Source organism: Coenobita brevimanus, chromosome 2 (assembly GCF_032717465.1).
Source record: "Coenobita brevimanus isolate Jiangsu-jjx chromosome 2, ASM3271746v2, whole genome shotgun sequence".
NCBI lineage: Eukaryota > Metazoa > Arthropoda > Malacostraca > Decapoda > Coenobitidae > Coenobita > Coenobita brevimanus.
In genome coordinates this window covers 17,245,141-17,269,306 of record NC_136955.1, presented here as the reverse complement: position 1 = coordinate 17,269,306, position 24,166 = coordinate 17,245,141, and the positions used below count along the sequence as shown (strand labels likewise).

The 24,166-nt window shown below is 38.8% G+C and overlaps 1 pseudogene; it reads right to left on the bottom strand.

The window, feature by feature from the left end:
• Positions 1-493: 493 nt before the first annotated feature.
• The window catches only part of LOC145391703 (uncharacterized), a 42,780-nt pseudogene continuing 19,107 nt past the window's right edge, over positions 494-24,166 (bottom strand).

The following is a 24,166-nucleotide window of genomic DNA, read 5'->3' as shown; positions in this document are numbered from 1 at the left end:
CTGACCCTCGTAGTGAACCAATGTTCCCTTGCAGTGCAGGGAAGTGTGGAGGTTTGGTTCCTGGGTGGATGCCGCATTTGGGTATCTCCACCAAATTAACAGAGGCATCACAATATGCCTCAATATCGCCCCGTAATTTTCTTATACAGGTATGTTACTAATCAGCGCTGCAAATAGTTTCATGAGTTACAGGAAAACAATGGACTTGCCACTCAGTACAGAGCCACCCGAAGTAGAAGAGTAATAAAACTCACAGGATGAGTGGGAAAAATAAGAAGCGAGGAAAACACAGAAAACAAAATAATAAAAGCGAGAGAAGGAATAGGCAGCACTAATCGAGTGAGTGGATGCTGGTCGCCACCACCTAGTAAATCCACCATTGCATTAATTTAGTATTAACATCATAAAATCATCTGGGGGTAGTAATAATTAGTTGTAAAAAGACATTACCGTACCTAATGGGTAAACGCCGTCTAGACACACCTGTTCTCTCTTAGTTGGCATGCTTGGGGGAAGAGGTTGTGTCGTCGGAAGCACTATTGGCCTGCAGCCAGAAATTCCTAAGTTCTATTCTCGGGCCGGCCATGAGCTCACCCGGCAAGGTCTTCTCTGCTCCATTCTGTCCGTACACTCTGCTACGCTTATATGTACTACTCGGGGGTGGTGTGTTGGGTATTTTACATGGCACCAGCGTATTTATATACTTCGCATATACAATGGTCTGGCTGTTGTAACGGGTTGCTTGAAAACAATACGAGACGTAAACTAATACACTAGTGTCACTAAGCTCTCCAACACACCTCTCCCTGTAATACCTGTAAGTTGAGGCAACTGTATAGTCTCAAAAAAGTGTTGGCTGCCCTAGACCCGATGTTTCTGTTAATGCGCACAACAGGTAGATTCGACAAGGCTGGCATTTCTAACAGTGGTCTGTACATTTCCCATTTGTTTTCGTGCACATGATAATCACCATATATGTAGTATAACACATACACACTGGAGAACAAGCCAAGATTTTTTATACCTTATGCAGAATCAATACCGTTTTTTGTAACCCAGGTGATTCATATTAGATAACGTCCGTTCCAACAGTTGGGATGCCAGGTAACAGTATAATGTCCCTACGTTTGCATGAACCGAATTTACCGTCGAACTGTTTGGAATGCAATATACATTAAACTGAAGTGATCGAATCATACTTTGAAAGCACTGAAATGTGTATAAAATTGCCATATCAAATAATAACATTGTAATTTATTGTAATACCAACATTATTTCCACCTGAAGTGAATTAATTCAGTGGAGACAGTTCTAAAATGTAAGTCGAGACAGTGTCAAGCGCACTTACGGGTTTTAGAGTCATCACATAGACCTCTCAAATATCACGAGGCGTGAATATCACCCTTTGCGAAACAGGCCTAACCTTATTGATATATTTAGCTGATATACTATATTACTCTATTAAAGATGGCCACTATGACGCAATACTAAATCATGCCCCTAAATACAATCTGGTAACTTTCCCATACTAAGATGGCAAGCTTGCCAACATATATACATAATCCAGGTGTGTACAGTTATTGTTTAGAAGGCTTCGTCCTTTGTGTCACAGTGTATCAATAAGGGAAGAGGTCGATACTTTCTTTGGGAGGCTGTTCCAAAAACTGAAATAGAAACTGGGTTATAAATTCCATATTAGGGATGCCGTAGTATGCGACTGTGGCGGAACTGAACATCTGCCAAACTGACGCTCAGATATAATAGCTACGGATGCAGGCCGTCTCCTGATTTTGTAAACTCTTGAAATACTAGCAAAAAATATTAAGCTGGCCATGCTCCCCTCAGTACTTAAAGAGTAACGATTAATAATGAAAGGAAAAGGTTTGCAATCGGTAGATAGTGATGCAGCATGTCTTTCTACCAAATCTTAATCCCTGTATATCAAACAACTTCACAAATTATTGAAAAGTGTGTATTATTGCAATGATATCGAATTTTTTTAAATTAATTCCTTTGACTTTATCTGCATGTGTATACATTAATGCAGGGGTGGGGAAAGTCCGGCCTCCGGGCCGCATCTGCAAGAGTATATGATCAGGTCCGCGAGACAATTCATAAATGCAATTCTATAAACATATGAACGAATATATATATATATATATATATATATATATATATATATATATATATATATATATATATATATATATATATATATATATATGTATGTATATATATATATATATACTGGGTTACAGTTGATTTTAAGTTAATAATTTTGTATGGCCCGAGAATGATGTTAAAAATATCCTAATGGGCCTTAACAGGAGAAAGGTTCCTCACCCTTCATTAATGTATCAAATTTGTTTTATATGTTTTGTTTTCTGTATGTAGTTAATCATTCATTTATTCATATGTATTTATAGTTTTATTTTTCACATTTCAGTTCTGCTGCTATTTCCTTATTTTCTTCTCTTTTCCTTACTCATATTTTGCTTTCTTATTTACCTTTGTATCTTTAAATGCATTAAACATTTCTTAGTTTCATTCCTATTTTTATAAACGCATTTTCTCCTCTGTCCCTTATTTCTAATATTCTGCTTTCATTTGTCAGTCGACACTCCCTTTGTTACCCTTTCATTCTCCATGCATTATAAATTTCCATCTCTCTTGATACGCTTCTCTCAGGTGAATACATACATACATACATACATACACCCGTGAATATTGCATTAACACAGGGAAGCAAGCGGCACCGTAAGGCTTAGTATTCGTCACAGAGGCAGCGGGGAAACGACTCTATTGACCTGCCGTAGTTGGAGTAGCGAGTTGGTCAGCTGTGAACCAACCCTTGTGCTTGGCCATGCGAGGTTATTGCCATCGGTTGTGACTCGCTCTTTCTTTCTGTTTCTCTCATTCGGTCTATCACGTTCTGTGTGTGTGTGTGTGTGTGTGTGTGTGTGTGTGTGTGTGTGTGTGTGTGGTATTCTGTCTGTCTGTCTGTCTGTCTGTCTGTTTCTCTCTCTCTCTCTCTCTCTCTCTCTCTCTCTGGCGTTAGCTGGAACAGAAAGCTAGATTTGCCCTGACTACGATAAGGTTAATGGAGACACAGAATAGCACCAAACCCTCTTATCTCACTCCCGAATGATTAAATCGTCTGAGTCCGCTGGAAAAAGAGTTGTCTGGACCATGAGAGGGTTAAGGCAGGACATACCGAGCAGTGTTTGGACTTAACCCTTTCAGTGCCATGACGTATTTTTGCAGTTTATCTTTGCTTTCAGACTGTTTTACACAGATGAGGGGAAACCATTTGGTGTAATAGTTGTAGCCAATCAATCAGTCACTCACTCATTCAATCAACCAATCAGTTATTTTGTAGTACAGCTACAGAGACTAATTAATAACGAACCATGAAAATTCTTAGTACTAGTAGTAGTAGTAGTAGTAACTATCAAAAATTCTTCGACTATCTTACTTCTACGATGGAACACATTCAATCCATTTCTCCATTCTCAGAAATCTTCATTCTAGGAGATTTCAATGTTCACCACCACCTTTGGCTCTCCTCTCCTTTCACTGATCCACCTGGTGAACAAGCCTAAATCTTTTCTATCCTTAATGACCTCGAGCAGCTTGTACAGCACCCTATCCGTATCCCAGACCGCCTTGGAGAGAGCTCCAACATACTTGACCTCTTCCTTACAACTAATCCTTCTGCTTACATTATTAATCTTTTCTCTCCGTTGGGCTCCTCCGATCACAACCTTATCACCTGAACCTGTCCTATCACTCCGGTACGGCCTGTGGACCCTCCAGGGAAACGTCACCTGTGGCATTTTGGAGCCGCGGATTGGGAGGGCCTCAGGCAGTACTTCTTTGATTTTCGATGGAATGATTATTGCTTCCATGGCCGGGAGCCATCTGAGTGTGCCTTGCGCATTACGGAGGTTATTCTCTTGGGCATGGAAGCATACCTTCCTTTCTCATATCCTTTGACTAACACAAGAAAGCCTTGGTTTAATCACGCTTGTTCTAATGCTGTCCGCAACAAGGAGAGGGCCTACAAAAGATACTGGAGCCAACCCACCCATTAGTCACATCATCTTTACGTTTCTGCCCGGAATCATGCTAAGTCTGTTCTTCGCTCTGCTAAAAATAATTTCATCCGTACTAAATGCTCTCAACTCACCAACTCGAATTCTTCCCGCTCCTTCTGGCACCTTGCCAAAACCTTTCTAACACCTTTACCTCATCATCCTCCCCTCCTCTTTTCTAATCTGATGGTTCTGTAGCTATTTCTCCTACTGATAAAGCAGATCTCTTCGCACAGACTTTCTCCTCCAATTCCACCTTAGACGATTCCGGTGCTGTTCCTCCATCACTTCCCGCCTCTGACTTCCTCATGGCTGATATTAAAATTTCTTCAGCTGATGTATTTTCTGCCATCACTGGCCTCAATACCCCACTACTAACAAGGCATATGGGCCTGATGGAGTCCCTCCTGTTGTTCTCAAGAACTATGCTTCTGTGCTTACACCCTGCTTAGGCAAACTCTTTCGCCTTTGTCTGCCAACTTGTACCTTTCCTTCTTGCTGGAAGTTTGCTCTCATTCAGCCAGTCCCAAAGAAAGGTGACCATTCCCAACTCTCCAACTATCGTCCAATTGCTTTAACGTCCTGTATTTCAAAAGTTTTCGAGTCAGTTCTCAATAGAAAAATTTTAAGGCATCTTTCCTATCACAACCTTCTTTCTGATCGTCGGTATGGGTTCCGTCAGGGACGCTCCACTGGCGATCTTCTCAACTACCTTTCAGACTCCTGGTCATCCTCCTTTCGGGACTTTAGCGAAAGCTTTGCCATTGCACTTGACATCTCAAAGGCTTTCGATCGAGTCTGGCATAAATCTTTAATTTCCAAACTGCCCTCCTACGGTTTCTATCCTTCTATCTGTGTCTTCATCGCTAGCTTCCTTTCTGGTCGTTCTATAGCCGCTTTTGTAGACGGCCATCGTTCTTCTCCTAGATCTATCAACAGTGGTGTTCCTTAGGGCTCTGTCCTATCACCAACTCTCTTCCTTTTATTCATCAATGACCTTCTAAGCTGTACATCTAACCCTATCCACTCATACGCTGATGATTCCACCCTTCACCTTTCCATTCGGTTCCCGCAACGCCCATCTCAGCAGTTACTTCAACAAACAAGGGATGAGGCTATGGCACACCTAATGTCTGACTTGGCTCGATTCTCTGACTGGGGTAAAAATAATCTTGTTGTTTTTAATGCATCTAAGACTCAATTCTTACACCTATCAACCCGTCAAAATCTTCCACAGGTATACCCACAAATGTTTAATAATATTCAGCTTAATCCTGCATCATCGTTGAACATGCTTGGGGTTTCATTTACTCGGGACTTATCTTGGAAAGATCATATTACATCTCTTGTAAAATCTGCTTCCAAGAGATTGGGTGTGCTAAGCCGACTCCGTTCTTTTTTTACCCCTGCACCATTGTTGACTCTATACAGGGGTTTTATCCGCCCCTGTGTGGAGTACAACTCTCATGTGTGGGGAGGCTCCCCACATACAGCTCTTCTCAATAGGGTGGAGTCAAAGGCTTTTCGTCTCATTAACTCTCCTCCTCTTACTGACTCCCTTCAACCTCTGTCTCTTCGCCGCACTGTTGCATCTTTATCTCTTTTCTATCGCTACTTTAATGGTCACTGCTCCTCTGAACTGTCTGCATGCATTCCTCCACCTCTACGACGGGCGCGTAGCACCCATCTAGCAGCAAACTCTCATCCCTTTTCTGTCCAACTCTCTAATGCAAGAGTTAACCGTTACTCCCAGTCCTTCATTTATGCAACAGGCCAGCTCTGGAACTGTCTCCCTCTGTCTGTATTTCCTGCTGCCTATGATCTCCGGTCTTTCAAACGCAGTGTGTCCAGGCATCTCGAAATGAATGGATCTCGAATTTGGCTCTCTCTTGTATTTTGTTTTTCTCTTGGAGGGAACTCTTATTGCGGGCTCATGGCCTTTGGTTCCTTCTTCCTCGCATTAAAAAAAAAAAAAAAAGATATTGTGGTATTAGTAGTAACTTCAACCCCAGGCTCATCTGCACGTGAACCCAGCGGACTGCAGGCTGAAGATGCCCTCCTCCTGCAGTCCACCATCCTCCTTTTGGAGGAATAGGGAGGGAGCTGAAAAACACATGCATATTCGTAACTAGGCAGCTCCACCGCCTGGTTATATCGGCGCCACCACACGAAGGCGTCCCTGTCCAGCAACCCCCTGGGAGTGAAAGGAGATATTGAAAGTCTAACTAAATCGCAGTCAGTCTTAAAAGGCCCTTCTGGAGACAGCAGGGATAAAATAAGTAAATACGTCCTCTGTTTGAAGGGGTTGAATTGATTGCTGGTTGGTGATTCTTTTAGTAAGTCTGACCCTCACTAGATAAAGCGTCTGGCAATTGATAGATATGTAAATGGATACTTAGATGAAGGGATGGGTAGATAGATAGATAGAGGCAGAATGTTGGATAGCTAAACAGACGCAGGGACGAAGAGATAGATATAGACAGATGAATAAACAAGTAGACAGATCCGTAGGTAAATGGACACACATAGATTGACAGATAGATAGGTTAGTGGGTAAGTAGCAGGCTTGGAGTAATTGTAATTGTAATTTAATTGAAATATAATTAATTACACATTTTTAAGATAATTGTAATTGTAATTGTAATTCGTTATTTTTAATGATGTGTAATTATAATTGTAATTGTAATTGTGTTTTTAAGTAATATAGTAATTATATTTGTAATTGTAATTGAGCATTTAGGAGAAGAACAATTATAATTACGTCACACAAATACTTTGATAAACGTATATAGTATGATATACTGAACAGAGAGAGAGAGAGAGAGAGAGAGAGAGAGAGAGAGAGAGAGAGAGAGAAGGGTGGCTTTGCTCTGAAGTAAACATGTTACACGAGACAGTATTATTAGATGATAAAAAAAAAAGTGTATAAATGTTTTGAGCAATCTGCAATTTTTTTTTTATTTACCTGTGTATAAGTAATTGAAATATAATTGAACACAAACTAGGTTGTAATTGTAATTGCAATTGTAATTTGGAAGTATTAAAACTGAGTAATTGTAATTGTAATTGTATTTGTCATATTTTTCCTTCCATGTAATTGTATTTGTAACTGTAATGTAATAATGGGCAAGTAATTCTAATTGTAATTGTAATTGACTGAAAGCATATGTAATTACTCCAAGCCTGGTAAGTAGGGTGATAGATAAATAGATCAATAGAATGACGGGTGGGTAGACAGACAGGTAGGTAGGTAGACAGATAGACAAATACACATTGGCAGATAATATTATATGACTGCAGGACAACAGACTTATTTCATGTACGGTACTGAGTAAACATAAAAATAATTGCGTCCATAGAAACCAAATGCGTTGCTGAATATAATTAAAATCTCCTTGACTATTAAAATATCCCTCAGCTGAATGAACTCCAGTGTTGGATAGAATAAAACAAATATTATACAAAGTAAAGATTACACAGTTAACACTCTTGCTCTTATGACTCTCTCTCTCTCTCTCTCTCTCTCTCTCTCTCTCTCTCTCTCTGTTAAATAAAATGGTGTGGCGTTAGTAGGAATAAGGTGCAAAGAACCCGATTGTAAGAGAGATAATACTGACCATATTAAAACTCTCAGGCTTCTATGATCCACTCTTGGCCGAATAAAATCGTGGCTTTAGCTGAAAAAAAAAAAAAAAAAACTGAGTTAGCGAGACCATGAAAGGGTTAAACTAGGACAGAGTCATCTGGCTACCACTATTTTCTTTTTCACTAAACAAATTGGTCTTGGGTTTACATGAATAATAAAAGATACTTAAGTTCGTCGAAAGCAGCAAATAATAATAAGTAGACAGCATTGAGAGAGCGCATACCCCCGCCTGTGCCTACACCAGACAGCTCAGATCACCACCAAAAGTTAATCAACTTTTCCTTGTTCCATGGCCTATATATCCACAAAATATAATTGAAATTTATCTATAATTTTCTTAGATATCTTGTGGACAAACAAACAAAAACAGTCCTGAACTGAAAGTCTAACTCAGATCACCACCAAAATTTTGTTAACTTTTCCTTGGCCCACGACTCACATGTCCACAAAGTTTCACTGAATTCCATTAGTAACTTTTTAAAATATCTTGCCGATCAGCTAAAACACACACACACACACACACACACACACACACACACACACACACACACACACACACACACACACATACAAATAGGGGTAAATACATAACTTCTAATTTCGGTGACACAGGTAATATTAATAAAGGCAATCTTTAATTCTAATCTTACGAGTAACACTCTAATTGAACTAAATTATCTTGTGGTAGCAGGAATGAATTTTCCAGGTGAGTTCATAGCAGCGAAACGATTAATTAAGAATTATATATTAATCCATAGTCAAGACAACTTTTATTTCTCATCCATTTGAAGCCGCACGATATCATTCCCCTGAGAGTAAGTAAAGTGTTAATTAAGATAGATATTAACCCCCTTCTTGGTCAGGGCAGCTCTAGATTTCCATTTTTCCCTGTCTCCAGACTATTTTATTCAATTGAGCGTGAATATCGGAACCTGAAACTTTTAGCACTCCTTTCAATTTAACCCGTCCTAGAACTGACATCTCTCCATCTTCACTGCCAAGCCGTAACGATAGACTAACACTTGAATATGGTGCTAGTCACGAAGAGGTGCTATGGAAAGAATGTAGAGCTACAGTATTGTCTTATTCTGCCATTAAGCTAAGGAAAATATGTTGAAAATGGACGGAAACTGGGTCAAGTTAGAATAAACAAACTATAGCACTCTTTCTGCTAGTAGTCCTCTCGATTAAACTAAATAGTCGTGCATTGCCCTGGATACATAATGCGAAACTGTGCCCTCAACTAAAATATATATATATTTTTTTTAAGCTTATGACTGTTATGTTTTCTTGTAGCAGAGAAATATCGTCTAGGATTAGCCTAAATAAACCATATTTGCCTCTAAAGGAAAGAAATGGTACAGGAATAAAGTTTTTAACTCTCCTCTTCGTATGTTTCTCTCAGGTGAACAAAATCACGCAATGTTTAATCTAGAAAAAGGGAAATATATACACGCTTATATGGCAATAAAGTTTAAAGTTATGAACATCTTTGTCACTAAGTTTTTTCAATTCTGAACAAGCTCATGAACGCTAGTCTGAATAAGTACATGGCTCTACAGCAGACAATATTTGCATTAAAAATAATCCTGTTTCTGTGTGGATATCTCTCACCTGAACAAAATCAGCTTGTATTTATCTAACATTAATACATATATGTGTGTATGGCAACGAAAAGGGCAATTTAATGCACATTCTGACCCCCATATTACCTCTCATTCTCCCAGCTGAAGAAAATCGTCTACCTTTACCCTGAATAAATACTTTCCAATGGCGATGACAGAATTAAATTGTAAAATAGCAACTTAGCCCTTCCAGTTCGTTTTTCAAACCCTGATCTTATAATCTCATTAACTGCAGATACTTTTCCTTAAAAACAATGAGATGCAAGTCAAAATGATAAAAGCAGTCTATAACTACTGCCCAGTATTTTTATAGCATTGTATTTTCCTCGAGTTAACTCCTGAAGATTATAGTAAGAGCATGAAAACCCTTAGCAATCAAAGGCTACGTTTAGCAATAAAACGTACAGGTGAAGGGTAAAGTCATACTTCAATCTCTCCGGTTCAGTGATCTATTGTCTCTTATATTTTTGCCGTCACCAGACGATTATATTTATTTTAAAACGGTCCCTTTGTCGAATTCTTTACGTCTAACCTTACTGTAGTTAAATTCATGAAGAGAGAGAGAGAGAGAGAGAGAGAGAGAGAGAGAGAGAGAGAGAGAGAGAGAGAGAGGGTGGGGGGAGATTTTGAAATTGTGAGGCGGTAATTTAGACTGTATCAACCTCGCCTAATTTCTAAAAGCTTCTTCTAAGATGCGTAAATCCTTTGAAACCAGCGCGCGCGCACACACACACACACACACACACACACACACACACACACACACACACACACACACACACACACACACATACAGAAAATGAAAAACACAGGCTCTTACACATACACAAAAAATACCCACAAACAAGTACACAAACAGCAAACTTACTCGCACAACACCCATATAAAAAAATGAATATAAAAACACATAGACAAGAACACAGAAGAAACACATACATACAAAACACACACGCAAAATACAATGTAAGCACACAACACATTCATAAAATTCACACACACACACACACACACACACACACACACACACACACACACACACACACACACACACACACACACACACACACACACACACAGAAAGTTAAAAACACAGGCTCTCACACATACATAGAAAAAATAACTAATACAAATACACAAAAAGTACACTTACTCGCACAGCACACATGTAACAATATAAATATAAAAACACATACGCAAGAACGCAGAAAAACACATACTGTACGTACAAAATAAACACTCAAAATACAATGTAAACACATAACACAGTCATGAAAATTCACACACACACACACACAAACACACACACACACACACACACACACACACACACACACACACACACACACACACACACGCACGCACGCACGCGCGCGCGAAATGCCTCATCAAAAGAATGCTTTAATCAAATATCCCCAACACAAGGCTATATATTTTGCAACACTGGACTCAGAGTTTTGCAATACTGGAGTTTGTGTCCAATTTCAATTACCATATATCAGCGAATAGATATATATATTTTTTCCTATTCCCACACACTGGCCCCTTATCGTGAGCCATATCCAAATGTTCAAAACTTGGTGCGCAAAGGTCTGGAGAGGCTATTTTGCGACAATTTCTAGAGGATTTGGTGATGATGAAATATGTCTCACTTTTCTATACTGTTGCTGACTAGTTAATAGAAAACGGCTGACCTTCCTATATCATTGCTGACTTTATATTGGAACATTCTTACTTCTGTGTCTCGTTGCTGACTAGACGATAGATCTTGTCTGACCTTTCTTTACAGTTGCTGACTAGATAATAAAACAGTCTTTGTGTATCCTTGCTGACTGCTCCCTATAATATGGGATCCACTCTAATTACATCTAAATATTATAGTTGCTGCGCGCGACTATGAGGTTGTTATTATCGTGCCCTGGCAAACTACCATTCAAAAGTGCGTCTGATTTCGGGTATATATGATATGAGACGCATGTGATTCGTGTATAATATGTTCGTGTCTAATAATATTGGTGTATAATATATTCGTGAATAATAATATGATTCGTGTATAATATGATACAAAATCGGACGCACTTTTGAATGGTAGGTTGCCAGGATACGATAATGACAACCTGAGTCGTGCGCCGCGACTGTACAGTAGCCCCTTCACAGATCAGCATAAGAAAGAATGCTTGCTTACATCTTCGTGTTCTCAGGATCCAAATATCACCTAAGGACTTTATTCATTTTAGGGGACTTACCTAGCAGTGAGAGAGTTAGATATTATGCCCATTAATCCCTTGACATCAGAGCAGCTGTGTGTCCCTCTCTCTCTCTCTCTCTCTCTCTCTCTCTCTCTCTCTCTCTCTCTCTCTCTCTCTCTTTCAATTATTACCTTAGCTCCCTCCACACAATTTATAGCACATACAAAATTCACTCTATATTCAAAAGTATTCCCTCTACAAGCTAATATTCCAGCACTATCGTTCTCTGTTAATCCATTGATCCTCTGGGTAACTGAGTTTTATACAGGAATTATACAGGTCCATCCCCAACACTAGTATTTGTTGTTTCGTTTCAGTATTCCGTTTGCCCAGCCTGATGCTTTAGGGAAATATTTTTATCATTGTTTTTCTTTATTTTCGTTAATCTTTGAATTTGTTTCACTCTGGTTTTTGTTTTTAATACTCATTGTTCCTCCCCAGTTCATACACAAAGTCAGCACCCTTTCCCTGTGTAGTCAGCACCCTTTCCCTCTGTAGTCTACATCCTTTCCCTATGTAATCAGCACCTTTCCCCTATGCACAGTCAGCACTCTTTCCCTATGTAGTCAGCTCTCTTTCCCTATGTAGTCAGCACCCTTTCCCTATGTAGTCAGCACCCTTTCCCTATGTAGTCAGCACCCTTTACCTATGTAGTCAGCATCCTTTCTAATGTTGACAGCTTTCTTTCCCTATGGAGTCAGTACCCTTTCCCTATGAAGTTAGCTCCCATTCCCTATGTAATCAGTACCTTTCGCCTATGCACGGTCAGCACTCTTTCCCTATGTAATCAGCACCATTTCCCTATACACAGTCAGCACTCTGTCCCTGATTAGTCTGCATCCTTTTCCTATGTTGCCAGCACCCTATTCCTTGTAGTCAGCATCTTTTTCCTCCGTAGTCAGCACCTTATTCCAGTGTACAGTCAACAGCAATAATCGTATCACTCCTTCTTTCTTCATAGGTTTTGATCCTCATAAATGTGCTTCAACAACACAAACGACTTTCACTAGACGCAAAACAGTGTGCCCAGTGTCGGTTCCACTGAATTCACCAGAGTTTCGAAGTTCCGTGGACAGAGAAACAAGAGAGGTAAAAGGACAGATGTTATTGATAATGCTTCCGCGTGAATCCTTTTTTCATCGTATATTTGACATCTTACCCTCATTTGTCATATACTAGCCATTCTTGCTTGACTTTCAGCAACATTGTTTCCAAGAGTGTGTGTGTGTGTGTGTGTGTGTGTGTGTGTGTGTTTTTCTACAGGATAACAATTAGATATTGTAAATAAATAAGAAACTGTTCAACTGCTGTCAGCAATGTTTTACATTTCTCGGGCTGCTTTTTAATGAAGCGAAATTCCAAGTAGAGAGGTTACTGTTGAATGGTTTGGCAAATTCTCGCTAAACTGGTATATACGTTTGAGGTGAAATTAATGAAGGAGTGAAGTAAAATTCAAGTTTTTTTTTTTTATTGATAATGGGTGCATGACCTCATTATGTTCTGAAATGTTTTCAAGACGTAATAAATATCCATCATTATCATCATCGTCATTTGTACTCCTTTGTACTCCTTTATCTTCCAGATCACAATTTTCACTAATGTATGAAAGAACTGAGTGAACAGAATCCAAATCTGAGAACATAAATCTGAAGAGGTAGGAAACTTTCAAGGAGATGACTTCCATTAAGCCCCGCACAGTTACTGTCAGTCAGATTACTATACAGTATTATTAGGGTTGACAAGATTTTAAGATATTATAGTAAAGAAGTGAAATTCCATCATCATCAATATCATCATTATCATGAGCAATAATAATAATACGGTCTTCCTACCCGTATTTCCCACTGATATATAAAGGGTAGGGGGGAGTGACCGATGGATCTAGAAACAACAGTATTAAAAAAAGAGATTCAGTATAACTGTCAACAGAATGCTCAGGTTTCCAACTCATTTGTTTATTGTATTGTATTATCCCTTTCTAATCAAGAAAGCAATTCTCATCACCCACAGGGGTAGCCAAATATAATGCGTTTCCTTAACTGTCATTCACTCCATTCATTCACTCTCTGAGTTGCTGTACCTTTGTGACCTTTGTGAAGACTAGGATCCTGGCTTTATGAGGGGCGGAAGGAAACCGACATTTTGCTCGGTGGTAGACTTCCATTGGGTCAGGTTTCAGGCAGAGTGGGACCCCCGCGGGCTGGTCCCTACAGCGGGGCCACCCCAGCTGGGGTCCCAGCCAATGCCCATTAGACACAACCATATTTGTTTGCTTGTTTGTTTGTTTGTTTAAAACACGTTTTTTGCACAATGGTAAAGTTTCACTCCACACAGGTTATAATCAGGGTGGAACCCCCGAGGGCTACTTCCTATGAGAGATGACCTCTTGGGGCCCCAGTAAACTCCATTATGCACAGTCATTATTACTTTTTTTTTTTTTTTTATCATGAAATGTTGCAAAAAGAGAGACCTTATCCCGGGACAGGTGCTGCTTACAGTAGGGTTTGAACCCTATGGGCTGCCCCCACGGAGTGCTGGTCACCAGAAGTTCTGGTCAAAGCTATTATGTACGGCAATAGTTATTGGTCAAGGAATACGGAATTTTGTATGTAAGGAGACGTTCACCCCGGCCACGTTTCGGGTAGGGTGCGACCCACCCCCAAGAGTTCCCGTATATCCCGGCCAAGACCGTTATTCACATCCATTAGTTTTAAACTGATGGACGTTCACCCGAGCCACGTTTATGGCAAGGAGAGACCCCCGAGGGCAGCCCCCACAGAATGGCAGACCCAAGGGAGATCAATATCATAACTTTTTACCTGGGAGCACGAAATTTCCCGCAGTGGTCGATCTTCACCCAGAGCACAATTTCACCAGGATGGGACCCAAGGTTAACTCCCCTTACAATATTTCAGGGGTGGGTACAGCTATCAAAGGTGTCCTTTGTCTTGTGTCTTTTATTTTTGATAGCTGAAAAAGAGTCTATCAGCTTTAAGGAGCTTCCTATAAATTAAATTAGTTATACTAATGTGTAAAGCGTAATATGCATATGTGTGTGTGTGTGTGTGTGTGTGTGTGTGTGTGTGTGTGTGTGTGTGTGTGTGTGTGTGTGTGTGTGTGCTCAATGAATGGCCATAATTTCGTATTCAAGAGGGCGAAATTTTGCGCAAAGGTAAACCTCCACCAAGACCAAGTTTGGGGAAGTGTGGGACCTGTGGGAGCCGCTGTGAGGACGGGGAACACTATTATGCATGACCATAAATTTGCCTAGGTACACGATATTTTTCACCGTGCTAGACCTCACTCTGACCTAGTTTTATAGCCAGAGTGGGACCCCTGCTAATTACGACCATTGCTAACCTCACCAGTTCAAAGACGCTTCTGAGATGAATGAAATTTCTGGTGGTAGCAGGAATATAACAAATATTACGGACTCATTCTAAAGGGAACAAAATTCATTAAACCCCACAGTGCAAAGGGTGTTTTCTAGGGCGAATAAAGGAGTCAAGGGCTAGCTGGAACAGAACACGAACGTATTGACCATAATAATAGACCATACCAAGGTTTCAAGACGATGTATGAAAACTGTTGAAGCAAAATTCCAACTCTTTATTTTATTATGAATGAATAATTTACAGACTCATGGTCGGAACAATCTGCATTTTATTCCACATCACACAAGACAGTTATATTCAGCTAGTAGTGACGGATAATACTATACCCATTTTACCTTAACTTGGCCCAGGTTTTTATCCCTTTGCAGTTTGTATCACGCAGCTCAGTGGCAGGAAGCGAAAATATTATGGCTCTACATCCTTTCCATAGCACTTCTTCACTACTAGCAATATATTCTGGCGTTAAACGATATTCAAGTTGAAGAAATGGCAACGTTAGACCAGGTTAGAATAAAACCAGTATAGCAGAATTGGGACAGCTACATTCCGACAAATTTACTGTGTGAATCCTGGGATCGTCGCTTAAGTAGGCTTCTTAACATCCCTTCCTGAGCGATTTATTTTGCTTCTTATAGCTTGTCGTCCCCTAAAGTGTTATTGAAATTATTCTAATATCACTATTCTTCAAAACAAACGTACAAAAGTATATTAACTGGTTGAATCCAGTAATAAATCATTAAGAAAGAGGTGCTACGGAACACCAATTATCGAAGAGAATTCAGCCTTGGGGCCTGAGAGTGTCAATCCTGTCACCATTAATCCTAAAAATAAATAAATAAATAAATGAGACTCGATAGTATTTCCTTCCAACTTAAGCAAGACGATTTTATTTAGATGACAATGAGTCATGGCAGCCTAATGGAGTTAGTACCATCACCATTAACCCCCCTCCCCCATGGTCTGAACAGCCCTTGTATTATTATCGTCCGCATTTAGCAAGGCGAGGCGATATAGCTTTTGTTGGTGTGTGTCTATATGTCGATATACCTTTTCCCCAAATATCTCGAACATTTGTGGACGAATTTTCACCAAACATTCAGGAAATACCAACCATTTGGATGTGCAGAAATTTGTTTCTTTTGGTGCGGATTTGATCAAAGACGACCAGATCTCAGCAGCTATACATTATTTTAAATATGGATTGGCTTTTGTGAAATGCGTTGACTAAAATTCCGTAGAGTTTGCGAACTTCCTTCAAATTTGGTTTGTTGGTAAACTGTACCTTTGCCAGCAACATATTTTGGTAGGTGATTCGCATTCGGCTCCCGAATGCTTTTGTTTCATTATTATTATTATTTTTATTATTATTATTATTATTATCTTTATTATTATTATTATTATTATTATTATTATTATTATTATTATTATTATTGTTATTATTATTATTGTTATTATTATTATTATTATTATTATTATTATTATTATTATTATTATTGTTATCATCATCATCATCATCATCATCATCATCATCATCATCACAATCACGCTAAGAATGAGTCACAGGAGCCTAAGAGTATAACATCTTGTTAGCTTCAGCCAGCTTATAAAGGCGATATCTAAAAACTGGTGATCTAAACCATACACATTCCCTCTATTAAGAACATATCTCTATTAAAGCCTCTCGTAATTACTCCCTGTATTACTCCATCTCTTCCCCCACCCCATTGAAATACACGTAAATTGGTCTGCCTTCCCCTCTATGTTATTTTGCTTCGGGCCGTTCAGTAGTAAAGGTTAAGTGCCAATTAAAATCTTGTGCATAACTCTCATTCTCTACCACTCTCCCTTTTTTTCTCTTCTCTTCTCTTCTCTCTCTCTCTCTCTCTCTCTAACCCATCTTGTTCAAAAATTCCACCTGGGAACATGAAAATTAAAGTGGATTTAGGTGATAAGATTATTCACAGGCAAAATAATATTAACCAGAGGCCCTCCCAAGGGGCGAATCACACCAGCCGCAAGCCGATACATATCTAGCGCGGTTAGGAATATGACCTTGACCTCGACCTACTTTCACCAAATTCTGACTCGGAGAATTTCATCCGTTCTACACACCTGTACAATTCTGTGATGATATCTTGAGAGATTGCGAAGTTATCATGGTAACAGACACACAGACCTTGACCTACTTTCACCAATTTCGAACTCGTGATCGATTTTTTCCCTACTACACACCTGCAAAATTTTGTGACGATGTCTTCAGCAGTTGCGTAGTTATCGTGCTAACAGACTCGCTATCGCGGTTGGTAATGAAACGCATAGAACTCGTACCCAGAAGTGTCGACTGCACCATTCCTTGCACGGCCTTGCCATACAACCTCCATGACAGGGTGCACTGTGCATTGAAGTGAGACTAAACATGAACTATGTTGACCCCATATGCCCTTGACCTTTGACACCTTGACCTTTTTGACCAAATCAATTCATCATCCTTCATACTACATCACTGACAAAAGTCTGGTTGAAATCTATCGAGGGGTTCCGAAGATATCACGCCCACACCAATATGACCTTGACCTTTGACCCCATGACCTTGCTGACCTAATCAGTTCATCGTCCCTTCATATTGTATGCCCACAAAAGTTTGGTCAAAATCTGTTGAGAATATAGCGCCCACAAGGATAAAACAAGCCATCCCCATATGACCCTGACCTTTGACCCCTTGATGTAGCTGACTTAACCAGCTATCGCCTCCTCATACTGCATCACTGACAAAAGTTTGATTGCAATCCGTTGAAGTGTACAGAAGATATCGCCCCCAAAAGAGTGCTATAGAAGCACGGACCCACACACGCACACACGAACGGACAGACCAACCATTTAATGCCTTCTTCACCATAAGTGGGGGAAGGAATATTAATAATAATAATAATAATAATAATAAATGAAAATAATAATAATATAATAATAATAATAATAATAATAATAATAACGAAAATCATCATCATCATCATCATCATCATAAAAAAAATAAATAATAATAATAATAATAATAATAATAATAATAATAATAATAATTTGTTACTTAAATACTTGTTTTGTAGCCACAATAAGGAAGCTTTGCCATAACTATTTGTGGTATGTAAAGTATGAAATTCTGGCATCATAAACAAGTCTGTGACCTTAAGTAGTTCAAGGCCAAACATATTTGAAACATGTAGGCTACTTAGATTAACAAAAGGTAGCTTCTTCTATCAACAAAATCAGAAGACAAAGGTGTGGAAGAACGCATGGGTACATTATACAATTGTTCTAATAACTGGCTGACTGTATGCTAAACTGTTACCATATTCCTTTCAGATAATAAGAGGAACCACAGTTATATTTCTGTAAAGTTACAGCTTTACGGCTTTTGTGGTTCTAAAACGTGCGACAAAGAAAACGCTGAGCAGATTTGAATTCGGTACTTTCCACTAGGCTAAATGGCAAAATATTCAGCCAAAATTCTCTGCAAACTTTTTTTTTATCATAGAATTTTCAACCAAGTAGCTGTATTTCAATTAGCCACTGAGATATTTCATTTTCAAATATGCAACTTTTGCACCATAAACGAGTATATGACCTTTAAAATAGGTCAAGGTCATTTATATTTGGCACAAGTACTTGGGTTACCCTAGGGTACCTTCTTGTATAATATCATCAAGATCTAAGAAAAAAAATGTGCAAAGAAATAATAATAAACATACCAAAACAATAAGCTTCGCCATATATATGAGGGAGCTTAATAATAATTTGACGTACTTCTGAACATAGCTCCTAGCCACAGTGCCATAGCGAGTGGGTTAGTCAAGAAATTTTTCAAGGCTCAATTTTGCCAGGATAACGATCAGCTAAATAAAACCGTTAGGTGTTAGTTTCAATGAGCTACTCAAGTACCTCTATAGCAACCCTAGTCTTTGCCTATAGTAAAGCACCCGGCGATGGAATTCAATATCCACGAAGAGGAAACAAACTGCGTGTAACATTCTGACCGGCACGGAAATCACACTCGAGGTCCTGCAGTTACGAGATGGATTTACTACTACTCCATAAAGCCGGATCCCCAGATTAGTAAAGGAGTGCACACACACACACACACACACACACACACACACACACACACACACACACACACACACACACACACACACACACACACACACACACACACACACACACACACACAGTACTGGAACCGAGCAATAAAGGAACAATAAAAATCAAAGTCAAAACCCTTCCTCTATCCAGTGTGTCCCAAAACCTCATTACTTCGGGTCCGGAAAAATTGATTGGATCCGAACCAGGCCTCTTGAACGTAAACAAAGAGGAAACCCGGGAACATTGCCGCCCGAATATGCTCGAACAAAATGTGAAGCTTCGAGGAAAAGATTCGAATATTTGCGGTGAAAAAATTGTGGAGTGAATATCTGCAGAGAGAGAGAGAGAGAGAGAGAGAGAGAAACGGAAAGACAGATAAACAGATACTAGATAGATATATAGAGAGGTAGATTGATAGATAGACAGATGGATGAATGGATAGATAGATGGATGGATGGATTGATGGATGGATGGATAGACAGAGTGATTGATTGATTGATTAATTGATTGATTGATTGACTGATTGACAGATTGATAGGTAGGTATACAGACAGATAGATAGATAGACAGACAGGTGGATGGATGGATAGATGGATGGATAGGTACAGACATACAGACAGACAGAGAGGCAGAGGCAGAGACAAAGTTGTCAAAAGAAAAACTGTAATTAAGTAATGCATGATGAGTGGTGGCGTGGCATGAAATAATACAGTACTGTAGTACCTTACACGAGTTATCTGAGAGGAGCATGTGGAGTTATATGGAGAGACAGACTGACAAATGAGGAAGTGAAGGAGCGTTCTGACGTGGATGTGGATGTGAGAGAATGCGTTAGGAGAAAAACACTGAGGTTGTTCGGCCATGTAGAGAGGATGGGGAGCGAGAGACTAACGAGGAGAGTGTATGTAAATGAGTTGGAGGGGAGGAGAGGTAGGGGGAGGCCAAGGATGCGATGGAGGGATGGAGTGGAGAGGTATATGGGAGAGGGGATGTGAGCTGGAAGCAGGGTAATGAAATGGCGGAAGACAGGGCGACATGGAGGCGATTTATTTGTGGCCACCCCTTACGGGATTAAGGCGTTTGACAATAGATAGATAGATAGACCTTACACGCAGGGGCACAAATTCTCCTACATTTCTTTTTTTTTCTCTCTCTCTCATTTTCACATTTAAAGTTTGTCTTCCATATTCCCCTTTGACGTATTTTATTAAAGAGAATCATTTTTGGACAGAGGAATATACCAAGCTTCTCTCAGTTTAGGAATAATGGCCAGCAGAGGAAAATGAGAAGAAGAAGAGGTAAAATAATAGATGAACAATTGTTTCACACTGTTTATATGGAAGGTGGCGTGGAATGGCATTAAACTGTAAGGATATAATAAGTTCCGTACAGACAAGTTTAACATTATTGCTCACTTAAGTAGCCAAATATTACTTAGACTTTAGCTTAGTACTGTGAAGTGCTTCCAAGGCCATAAAGATCATGGCACTAGGTTTGGAAGCCTATAACTCATAATTTCCTGTATATCGGTATGGAGTGGATCAGAATTTTTGTCCGCAGTTGCATATGAGGAAGAACTATGCTGGACTAGGATAAAAATGGAACACACAAAAATAGTTGATTAGTTAAGCAATGTCCCTCTAAGTACGACAAGGCTTCGAGAAAGTGTAAAGGATGAACAGGACCCTATACAGTTGCTGATAACATTCCACTTGTTAGTCGACTGAATATTAAACAATTCCACAATATTTTGAGAAACTTGTAGGGCTCAGGAGATCGCCTCAGTGAGCCCCGGAAATCATTGTTCACTTTCTCATGCTTAACGTTAAATAATTGCTAAGTATTATGTCGACAAATGAGTGTGGCATTAATCGTCAAGAAGGTAATCTCGTTTAAATACAGTCGTGTACATCTGTGAATGAATAAACAGTGCCACACCAGAAACACATTGTAAAATACACAGTCATTAACCAGTTCACTATTAGCGCATTGGACAGCACTTTCAACTTGCAGCAAAAAAATAAATAAATAAATAAATAAATAACAATAATAATAATAATAATAAAAATAAAAGATGGATAGATAGATATATACAAAATGAGAGAGAGAGACAGACAGACAGACAGACAGGCAGGCAGACAGAGACAGAGACAGAGAGAGAGGTTCTAGTGCCAGCCAGATTCTTAGACAAAGTTCGTTTCCCGAATGTCCATGTTCACCCATCAGGAAATGTAGGACATGTATAAAATTTCGATTGCTACCTGTCGTTTGTGACGGTAAAGAAAAATAAAAAATAAATCAATTGCTTTGATAACCCTCGTGTCATCGGCAAGCATAAATTCTAAGGTTCGTATTCTCGTCGAGTAAGGAATCTCCCTAACACTTCCTTAGCCATTTATTTTTGGATATGGGTGGGTAATATCCTCTAGTGCGTTATTTTATGCAGAGTCTAGTGATTTTGGAAGGATTTATGTAGCACAGAAGAGAATAACTAGGTGTAATAAGCTAAATAAATCACTTACGAAAAGATGTCAGGAAGTTTCTTTAAATGACAACAATATGGGGTTAAATTTCCTTATTCCATCACTGTCATGAACCATATATTTACTATCTACTTTTTTCCTCAGTACGATTTTGATATGAAATTTTAAGAAAAAAAACTCTCTAAAAGTTCTACCCAGTAACTACAACTCGAACAGTCTCTCATAAACAAAATATTCAGGTAAGTCTGGAAATAGCAAAAAATGTAATAGAAATAATTTTCTTTGATGGGGTTAATATGCTACCTGTGGCAAAGTAAAATTATATATATATATATATATATATATATATATATATATATATATATATATATATATATATATATATATATATATATATATATATATATATGAACATGCGCTCCATTAGCAGGGTACACATATATAAAGAGAAACTAAACATCCCTGGGTACATAAACTGGCACCTCTCATACTAGCAACAGGAAAATACTATCTATCTATTTGTCTATTGGCAGACGCCTTAATCCCGTAAGGAGTGGCCACAAGCAAACGGCCTCCATATCGCCCTGTCCCCCGCCATTTCACTGCCCTGCTCCCACCTCCCACCCCCTGTCTCATGTACCTCTACACTCCATCCCACCATCTCATCCTTGGCCTCCCCCTCCCTCTCCCCCCCTCCACCTCACTCACATACGCTCTCCTTGTTAGTCTCTCTCTCTCCATCCTCTCCACATGGCCAAACCATCTCAGGGTGTTTCTCCTAACTCTTCCTATTTCATCCACATTCACACCACAATACTTCATTTCCTCATTTGTCGGTCTGTCTCTCCATGTGACTCCAAATGCTCCCTTCAAATAACTCAGGAAAATACTCAGTCTCAAATATCCACTTCAACACAGAGTATAAGTATGTAAATAATTCAGTAAATAAGTAAGTTTAATAATAATAATAATAATAATAATAATAATAATAATAATAATAATAATAATAAAAATAAAAATAATGATAATAATAATAATTATAATTATAATAATAATAATAATAACAAGATGAAGAAGATGAAGAAGAACAATAATAGTAATAATAACAATTAGTTACTTGCCTTCTTATTGTGTAGCCACAAAAAGAAAGCTTCGCCATAACTATTTATGGTATTGACTGTCTTTGTAGTTATCCAAATGCTGCTCTGGTGTTCACCGCCTAAAAACTTCATATGAAAACAACATGTATGTTTGAACAATTTTTTGTTGTTAAATATAGTTCAGTGGTGCAAAGTAACAGAACTAATGAAAGCAATTTTTATGCTCAGGTGTTTATCAGACATCAATTGATTGCATATAATTTGGCATCGTATACTATGACCATTAAAAGCAGTTTAAGATCTTTTTTATTTCGAATATGTACCTAGATTAACCTAAGGTAACTTTTTCTGTAAAATATCAACAAGATATGAAGACAAAGGTGTGGAAGAAGTAAATGAAGCACGGGTACAAATTACATTTGTCTCAATAACTGGCTAACTGTATGCTTACCTGTAATCATATTCCTTTCAGATAATGAGAGGGACCGCAACAATATTACTGTAAAGTTACAGCTTTACAGCTTTTGTGGTTTTCTCTAAAACGTGTAACAATTAAAACATTGAGCAAATTTGAATTCCGTTCCTTCCACTGGGCTAAATGGCAAAATATTCGGTCAAAATATTCAGCAAACTTTTTTATCATAGGATATTCAATTAAATAGCCGCCTCTCAATTAGTTTCTGACATGTTTTAGTTTCATACCGGTATATGCAGTTTTTGCACCAAAAATGAGTGTATGACTTTCAAGAATAGGTCAAGGTCATATATACTTGGCACAAGTACTTGTGTTACCCTAGGGTATCTTCTTAATAATAATAATAATAATAATAATAATAATAATAATACATAATAACAGCATCAATATCATCATCATCGTGACTCATTCCCAGCTAAAGACTGGGTGAGATACGAACTACAAGGAAGGAAATGGAAAATATCAAAGAAGGATAAGTAATATCAGCATGACTAATAAAACAAAACGACAAAGACAAAAATAAAGGAAATAAATCGATGTTCCTTGGCAAATGCGTGAACAAATAAAACAATGAATAAAGCAACAACAAAGTCTCGGCTGAATAAAATCGTCTGGCGTTAGCTGGAAGGAGATACGAGAATAGATGCGACCAAGAAAGTAAAGAAAAGGAAAATGCAGTACTCTTTCCACCTTAACTTGGCCCAGGTTATCGTCTGCTGCTTATTTCACGTGGCTCAGTGGCAGAAAAAAGACAATGCTGCGGCTCTGTATCCTCTCCATAGCACTTCTTCATGACTAGCAATATATTCTAGTGATAAGTCATTGTTACAATTCAGTATAAATAATGGAGGGATGGCAGTTTTAAACCAAGCTAGAGTAAAAAGAGTATAGCAGAATGAGACAGAGTAAAATTGTAGGGAGTTAGCTGGAATGAGATGCAAGAGAGGGAGAGGCCATGAGAGGGCTGA